This window comes from Diadema setosum, chromosome 1 (genome assembly GCF_964275005.1).
Source record: "Diadema setosum chromosome 1, eeDiaSeto1, whole genome shotgun sequence".
NCBI lineage: Eukaryota > Metazoa > Echinodermata > Echinoidea > Diadematoida > Diadematidae > Diadema > Diadema setosum.
Window position 1 is genome coordinate 7,689,377 of NC_092685.1, and position 10,189 is coordinate 7,699,565.

Consider the following 10,189-nt stretch of genomic DNA (forward strand, 5'->3'; position numbering starts at 1 on the left):
CGATGCAATGAGTGAATTTTTATGTTGAACCATGGTTAGATTTCACTTTTGTGTTCTTTTTTTTTAGGCTCCTAAGGAAGCAGTCAAATGCTTGGACAAGGATAGCATACAAGACACTTTATTGTCTGTTAAAACGAATACAGAAATTCGCACTCCACTGTCATATAACAAAAAACAACAACATACATTGTTCAGTGAATAGCATATATTATATTACAGACTAACAAAAGGATTGCACAGACGGTGTCTTAATTGATCAGTGTAAATGGAAAATACATAATTCATATAAAATATCTACACACACTACACACACACGCACGCTGCGCACACTGCAACACGCACACACGCACTCTCTCTCTCTCTCTCTCACGGAAGCTGTTTAAAAAGCCTTGCGGATATCTCCTCTCCAAAATTCATCTATTTAACCTCGTCCCCCCCCCCCCCCTCCGTCTGGGCCCTGTATAAGTTATGATGAGAAGTAGATGATCAGAAAGGGATAAAAGTGGAGATAGCAAGAGAGGAGTTGGATAGAGAAAGAACGATTGAAAACATTGACTGTGGTGATGGGGGGGGGGGGGGCACAAAAAAAAGCATCTGACCACTTAAAAAAAAGATAATACACAGACATTTATCAAAAATTTAACAATATTGACTTATGACTAATACCTCAAAAAGACCTTTGTACAACACCCATGTTGAAGCATATAATAACAAACAACATCGATAAAAACATGAAAATAAAAAACATATAGAAAACAACCACATGGAAAGTATATTGTTTGGTTGGTTTTTTTAAGTCCCCCTCTCGAAAGGATTAGCAACACTCGGGATAGACTTCTCTCCAAGGAGCAAACCACTTTGATTAGATTACTTTGCTAAAGTGGGAGTCTAATTATTTCATCACTTTTCATTGTTAATTGCACATGGTCTTCATAAAATCTTCCTCACTAGAATATTCGTTTTTGGGTGAAAAGCATCAAATGTGTTATTTTGTATTTCTCAGTATTTCATTTGCATTCCAATATATTCAAACATTATCAAGTTTGGAATAATTATCAACTCATTGCCTGTTTCAAAGACAGTATCAACATTCGATCCCTGCTGTTATCATGATCATTATTATTTACTAAATGTACTATTACTGTTATTTTTTATTTCTTTATTACTTTTTATTATTATTTTCTTTATTATTATTTTTCTTTTTGCGGGGATCCTCACAAAACCGATGATGCGACACGATCGCATGATGGGTGATCAATGCCCCCCCCCCCCCCTACCATACCCGTACCTGCACTACCAGTATACCGCGATATGCACTGTACCAGCAGGGAGGCGGAAAGAGACCCTCCCTGGTACTGCAGTCAGTACCGGCGACAGGCGGAGCATACTAGTACTACACGTAGGGGGTGTTGCAAGAAAGTTGCAATTAATTGCAACTCCCCAAAATCTATTGCAAATCCTGAAATCCATTGCAAATTTGCAATCAATTGCAAGTTGCAATCAATTCTGTTGCAAGAAAGATGCAATTGATTGCAAATCGATTGCATCTCTGCAATCAATTGCTAATCAATTGCAACTTTGCAATAGATTCAGGGGTAGTTGCAAATTTTGCAATCGATTTGCAATAGATTACAAATGTCATAATTGCGGCTGCTTATATAGATGCTGGGGGACAAATCTCCAAACTTGATCATTTCTTTTAAGAAAAAAGAAGAAATTATTCCGTATAAATGACATTTTTATGTAATGTATGATTGTGTAAGATACTTTTTTTTAACATACACAAAGTGTATAAGGGGTTACTCAGTATACTAGTATATGAATCAGCATGTGGTCGGTAGGGCAGTCCGTTGCAAATCTTGCGTCACGAACTCCTTCTACAGTTTTGAAGCAATTTTGATGAAACTTGGGTTACATGATGACATCGAAGTAAAAATGTGCAAGACGTTTTTTTGTCTTTATCGGAGAAAGCGTTGCCATGGTAACCACAATTTCCCAAAAACCTTGTGGAGTAAACTACTGCCACAGTATTTGAGTAATTCATTTCAAATTTCATGTGTATAATGATCTTTAGGTGTAGTTATGTAAGAAACACTTTGTGTTTGTACCCGACAAGGCGTTGCCATGGTAACGGCATATTTTCTTGAAAATCTTGTGGAGTGAACTCCTTCCACAATTTTGAGGCACTTGAACTCAAATTTGGTGTACATAATGACATTGAGGTGTAGATGTGCAAGACACGTTTTTTGTGTTTGTCGGAGAAAGCGTTGCCATGGTAACCACAAATTTCCCAAAACGTTGTGGAGTGAACTACTTTCACAGTATTTAAGCAATTTGTTTCAAATTTGGTATGTATAATGATCTATAAGTGTAGTTATGCAGGACACACTTTGTGTTTGTTCCTGACTGGGCGTTGCGTTGAGAAAGCGTTGCCATGGTAACCACAAATTTCCCAAAACGTTGTGGAGTGAACTACTTTCACAGTATTTAAGCAATTTGTTTCAAATTTGGTATGTATAATGATCTATAAGTGAAGTTATGCAGGACACACTTTGTGTTTGTACCTGACTGGGCGTTGCCATGGTAACGGCAATTTTTTCTTTGAAAATCATGTGGGGTGAAACTATTTCGAGTTTTAAGGCAATGGAACTCAAATTTGGTGTACATGATGTCATTGAGGTGTAGACGTGTAAGACATGTCTTTTGTGTTTGTCAGAGAAAGCGTTGCCATGGTAACCGCAATTTTCCAAAAACCTTGTGAACTACTTTCATAGTATTTAAGCAATTCGTTTCAAATTTGGTATGTATAATGATCTATAGGTGCAATTATGCAAGACACACTTAATTGTGTTTGTACCCGACAAGGCGTTGCCATGGTAACGGCATATTTTCTTGAAAATCTTAAGATTTGAACTTCTTTCACTATTTTGAAGCAACTGAACTCAAATTTGGTGTACATAATGACATTGAGGTGTAGATATGCAACACATGTTTTTGTGTGTCTGTCGGGGAAAGCGTTGCCATGGTAACTACCCAAAACATTGCTGAACGAACTATTAGTTTATTTATTTCAAATTCAGTATGTAGGGCGTGAAATGATCCAAAGGTGTAGTAATATGCAAGACACTCTTTGTGTTTGTATGTGACGTGTTGCCATGGTTACTGCATATTTTCTTCAAATCTTTTTCAGTGAACTACTTCCACAATTGTGAAGTACCTGTAGTCAAATTCACCAGGTACTCACGAGGTACTACACATATGTACACACACACACAGACAGACACACACACAAACACACATAGCAAGGTCAGTGCAAATTTGTGATGGACACATTTAACAAGAGTATAATTGAAATTCTGTTGTCATGGAAACAGTGCATTTTGACCCTAAACACAAGTTTAAAAATGCAGATTTAAATTCACCTGCAGTTTTCAGGAAATTCAGAAGAAATTTTGGCGCATGTCAGGATGGTACTTTAAAGGTGCACTTCAAGTATTTATGAAAGCAGCTGTAAGCACTAGAATGACATTTTTTTAATGACGTAAAGTATGAATATGATGCATTACATGATATACACCATACCACACTAAAATTAACCTACTGTATATGCTCAATATTCTGCAAGGTATATATCTTCATGAATTTCCCAAGACAGCTGCTACATGTATCCATGAATTTGAAGACACACAAAAATATCAACTCTGACACTGACATTAGGGTCCATCTGCAAACATATATTTCTACATTCAGTACTTTGTACCCCACAATCATGAATTGAACTACTTGCACAATTTGTCTCAGTCTTGATAAATACTTGTTAAATATATGGCGCGTACGGTATCGCAAATTAAGCTTGCTCCTCATCCACCCCCCCCCCCCCCCCCCCCATTTGCCCCATATCAGATGATGCTGGGCAATTGATGACAAGACATGATGGAGACAAAAGACACACTGTCTCTCTGAACAAGACAGCATGCACTTTCACAGATATGTAGGACCCCTACATTGTACCTCTTTTTTTGTTGCTCTCATATTGAAAGAAATGTTCATATAATGACTGATAGTACAAAGAAATGTGCAAAAGAAAAGCATACTATTGTACAAGTATGAAAAGGCAGTTAATGAGAATGCACACATTGCTGAGTACAGAAGAGCCAATTACACGTGTACTTAGTATACACTCCTCATTATGAAACACTAGTTACACCCACAAAATGAGAAGGGTTGAGTAAATCAAAGTGTTACATATTATTATGATATATGTAACATTAAACTACTGGAATAATTACTAGGTTCAATAATTCATTACTGCTGATTGTTTGTTTCTTGTATGTTGCTCCATACATAGCTCCCTATTCACTGTGTGATTGACTCCATTAAAACAGTGAACAAAGAGTAATGTTTTCAATAATCCCTTGCTTGTGATTTTTCTATTTGTTTTTATGTTTTTTAAATCAATAATCAGATTCATTTATACCTAAAACTGATAAATTGAATGAACATTCTCTGTAACATGCTTAATTGCAAACTGGTTGACAGTCTGCTGGAAACCCTTCAGTCAACTACCTGTAGCTATCCTCATAAGTAGGATTACTTCACATGCTCTCTTCCGAGGACATGTAGGCCTATCGCTAAATGTGTCAAAGCCTCCACATTGAAATCTGTATTCTATACCTTATGTCTTCTCTGCAGTTCAGCACGACTGAACACATACATATGTAGTGTATGACATGAACATCTTCATGATAACATCATGCACTCACATCTGAATTACACCAAGTTTCTCTTCCCATTGCATAAACCCTATCTATCCCAGATCATACCATCAACTGAACTCAAAATTAACCCACATCTATGGCTGAATACTCATGTGTGTGTTCCCCACTGTCATGCACTCATGCATATCTTTTAAGCATGCATGGTCATAGAGGTACTAATACAGTACTGAATATCAAGACAACCATGCATAAAGTTAGCTTATCTACATGTAACTTATCTGCATTTGTTGAGTTTGAGTTTGAGTTTGAGTTTGAGTTTATTTTATTTCACCACGGGTCACTCACTTCAGCCAATGGCTGTTCTTCTGTGAGTCCGTGAAGTTAAAAATCATACAATTACAAAATACAACATTTTATACATAGTATAGGAAACTAAAAAAAAAAAAAATTGTATACTTGTGCTGTGATCTACTCATACAAACATGTCTTTATTAAGTTTAAGGTAACCAAATGTTACAGCGAAAAATACTTCTGACATGCAGAACTGTTAATTTTTTGCCCAAAAATGTATGCAAATGCCCTAGAAATGTGTTCAATTATGCTACAATATCACGATGTCAATTGGGAAACAACATATTAACCAAAAAAGATCCACCATTGTGTTCACTGTATACTGTACATGTAACTTTGTACAACTGACTAGTACTGTAATCTGCAAATTGGCCCATAGCAGTATCTACTGATCTTTTGTGCTAGTGTGAAACAGATACAGCTTGTTGGAAAATATGGTTTACTACATATCTCGTAACTACCTTCTAGCCTTCTAGTGGGAACTATCCCAGGACCCATGAATGCAATACAAATAAGTGGTTCAATTGCTGAGAAATCAAATTCAGTGCCATCTTGCCACAGCACTGTTCATCTGCCCCCAGGTGGTGCTACACAACTGTAAACAAGATCAAGATCATCATAATTTCAAGCAGTACTTATTAAAGAACTTTTTTTTTTACCACCAAGAAACATGAAATGTCTCACAATATACCTTGGCAGTTTTGAGTTCGATGATGTCCTTTAATACAACTGTTTGTTATTTTGAATGTTCCTTATTCTAAAGGTTTGATAGCCTGAAATGGAATATGGCTGAGACTTACAAGCCTTCAGAGTAACAAACCATATTTTGTGGTATGAATAACAAAACAAGGACCAGTGAACTGTTACCTTGGAGATTATGAATACAGTAGTAGCTGTATTTACGGTGTATAATGGACCAGGGTAAGGAAAAAAATATAATAAAACATGTCCATAGACATGATGTTCATGGCCAGATTACTCTTGTATATTTAAGTTATAATTGTCCTACAGCTCTCTAGAAACTCAAACTGTGGTGCTTTACAGTGTACATACATATACCAGGGAGGTGAGTCACCTCCCTGCATTATATACATACTCACATCATGGACTGAACATTTCTTCCCATGAAAAAGAACAAAACAGGGCTCTGCAATATGTTTTCTGCCAATCTCTACGTGGAGGGTTTTGGATGTTACACGTAACTTCTTGAACACTGGTTCAGTAAAAGGTTGATTATCCCATTATCAGTGCTAATACTGCAGAATAAATGACTCACACAGAATAAGTGACAGGGGCAAAATATCCAAAGGACTCTTCAATATCTTTGAAAAGCACAACGTGCTATTATTGTAGCTAGCACACTTGGATGCATGTGATGCAGCCGAGATTATTACTACCCATGCACTTGTTGCAGCTCTGAAACACTGCTTGCTTCGTGTGTCCCTTGTTTTCTAAGAGTGATGACCTCAGCCTGATGAAATGTGTTTAAAAAATCACTGCCTTGTTTTATTCACACTTTTCCTCATTGTTGACAGCGAGCTGCTCATCCTTTGCAGTGTATACCGTCTCTTGACATCAAGTTTGGCCTGTCTGCCCTCAGCTGCCATTCCCCTTGATTCACAGAAGTTATACCTATACATGATACAAGAAATATTGAAGACATAAGAAATGGGAAATAAAAATGGAAACATTGCACTCACAAAGTCAATTTGTGGACATCCAAAAGGCGTTTTGTGTAAAGGTATGATGGTACCAACATTTTAATTTGAAAATGAGGGAAATTTCAAACAATCAGTAATATACTGAAGAATTCGTATTACATGCAACTTCATGCGCCAAAATAATACAATGTACCTGAATCATGAAGGCCTGAATACTACTGTCAGGATATGTAGAGCATTTTCAGTTTTCAGGGGGCTTGATAAAGAGATTTGAATGTCTTAACTCTTTATTAAACATAATATAAGCCATTGCAGTACAAAACATTCCTTTCATTATGGGTAACTTTGTGTTATGTAAATTTCAATGCATCATTTTTGCTTATAATTTTGTATGAACTGCTGCGAAGTCTTCTTTACTCATTACTATGCCATGCTGTACATTTTCTTGTTCAGTATGATGAAGTCATTGTACAAGTATCCTCAAATGAGACATCACATCAGAATTTATCCTAAAACAATAATGACAGATTCCAACAAATCAATATATTCACAATTCAAGCTGAGAGGTTCTACACATTTCATTCTCTCTCTTAACTGGAAATTATCGTACAATGTACAATGTTCACTTACTGTCTGTGTGCACTGGCTGGAATTCTCATGCTGGTGTGAGTCTCGGTCTTGAAGAAACATGTTTTTTCTCCTCTTTTTCTTCCTTTCCCTGCTGATAGAACAGATAAAATTGTCTCATTGTGCAGAAGTACAAAGGAGCAATGAGAATTTGCAAAATTACAACCAAACAGTGTAGGAACAAAATGGACATTGATGTTTAGAAGCAGGCACTTTTTTCTTGATATTACAATAATGTTGGAACACTCTTTGAACTGCTTTCATATCCTCCCCTCTGTAACAAATTAACCCTCTATACAGTCATTCACCTTGCATATTAAAGTCAAATAATCACCAACGTCTGCAGTCTTTTCACATCCTCTTCTCTTTATATTCTATTAATTTTAATCTTCATAAGCCAAAATTTCTTGAAGCAGAATCTATTTCTTTAGTCCAAATCAAATCGACTTAGGCACGGTTGACTGTTGACTGCCCATCAATCCATCACCCCCACTCATATTCATATGCAGACATGTACAATATTTTTAGTGCTGTACCGTATATATTATACAATGTACATTGCAAATCACACATCCATTAGGCTCTCATGTGTCCTGCCTATTGCAAGCACTCTCAACTATGTTTCCTCATCTCCCAAATCCGGAGGTCACTGTGACGTGGTGCTTGGGTAGGCCTATGGGGTTACATACAACTACACTATAGGGTGGCACACACCTTGTATTAGAGTATGGTACTATGCAAATTCTGGTATCTAATTGGTAAGTGTCCATAAATACCATTTGTTTAAATGCATTCTAACAAGGCCTATTTGTTCTTTCCACAAACAAAAAGAGCATAAAGAATTGTTGTACTCATAGTTATGACTCCATCAAGTAAATCACTTGAATTCCAGGCCTGGGTAGCTTTCATAAGTGTACCCCTTCAACCACTGGCACTTGTTTTCAACAAAAGCACTGACACATGTAAATATTTCTGCTTGGATATCCTACAGTCAGTTTGCTCATCTTATCCGTACGCTTCTTGTCTGAAATGTCAGCCTTGGTGACTATAGACCTATATTTACACACTGTATTACAAAACTTAAAGTTTTACTGGCACTGTTTGATACACTACACTACAGTACTATCATTGCAACTCTGATTATTTGTAGGTACTTGCTATAGAAATGGTTCAATTTCTCCCCCCCCCCCCTCCCCCCAAACAGTAGCCCAACCAGATGCAGTGCGAAGTACAGCGACTGGGACCCTGGGATGCACTTGGCCCTTGTTCGTTTTAAATCCTAGCTTTTTATTGATCCAGCTAGTCAACACTAAATTGCAAGATTTCAATTGATCCGTCCAAATTCTAGAACAGAACAACCTAAAAAAGCAAGGTCTATTCCACCCAAAGAGGTTCTCCAACCTCTTTGATCCCACCTCCCTGCTCAAAGAAGGTTTAAGACTAACCCCGGGGCGCTGTAGGCTCACACCAATATCAATAACGACACGTCTGTGTAGGGGTCACTGATACAGTTGATACGGTTGATTACTGTAGTTCTAACCGTTGGACTAATGTTAAAATAGTGAAATCGTGGAGCACGTACCCTTGGGCCAACTCTTAACTTTCTTTTAAGACCTGCAAAAGTAGAACTTCTACTAGGCCTAGAACCTCTAGGCCCTACCTAGATGTAAACCCCTAGCTAGGTCTAGAAACTAGCCCAAATTACAAATAGGCCTATAGACTATTTTATATACTAATATAGGCCTAACACAGGCCTAGACCACAGAGTCTAATCGAGTGATTAGGCCTATCAAAAATAAATTTACACATCAATTAAAAAATTCAGCAAGCTTTCACGTCACATGGACAGTATCACTGCAAAATAACTAGCCCACATGTACAGGAGGGGAATGAGGCCAAGGGGGTAGGCCTAGGGCTATGTAAAATCTAGATGGTTCTGCTAGACTAGAGTATAGACTGTAGGCTACGTAGGGTGCCTACATTGTGTAAGGCGTAGCGTAAGCCTAGCACCTATTCATCGCCATAGCACTCACCAGCATACACTACTGTAGATAGGTCTCTACCGATAGCTTCTTATCCTGCTTGAAAGTAGCGGATTTGGATAATGAATCGATAATGAATAGCGTCTAGAGTACTTTCAGAAAGTCTAGTTGACATTGATTTTTTTTTTTTTAAGCTAGCCTATAGACATAAGAGCCCTGCCTCTGGCAGCAGAAAAAAAAAAGAAAAGAAAAGAAAAGGAGCTTGCCAATGCAAGAAAAAATGCTAACACAAAAAGCTATGTGTGGGACTATGATTGATGTACTGTGTGCCCAATGAGTGGTCGAGACGGCCACAACTCTGTCAGTTATAGGAAACACATTTTCCCATTTTTCAAGAAAATTCTTATAAGAAGTAAGTCTAAGGAACTAGCTCTTTTAAATACAAGAGACAATGAGTAAATAATGGGATCAAAATCGACAATTTTTGTAACTTATTCTGTTTCGAATCCCCAACGATCGCACAGCAAACCTCCACCACAGGAGAGACACAACACATTGAGGTATATGGAGTATCTCTCATGCATGCAAAATGCATTGAAAAATGGACAAATTGGCTAGGCTTGTCTTGCCAGTCGCTTTTATAAATACAAAATACAGCAAGGGAGCTTGCAATTAATTGCATCTTGCAATTAATTGCAAGCTCCTTTCTTGCAACAGCAACTTGCAATTGATTGCAAGTTGCAATAGATCTATCTATTACAAAGTTGCAATAGATATTTGCAATTAATCGCAACTCGACTTTCTTGCAACACCCCCGTAGTAGTGTGTGTTCATAGCGCGAGCTATAGCG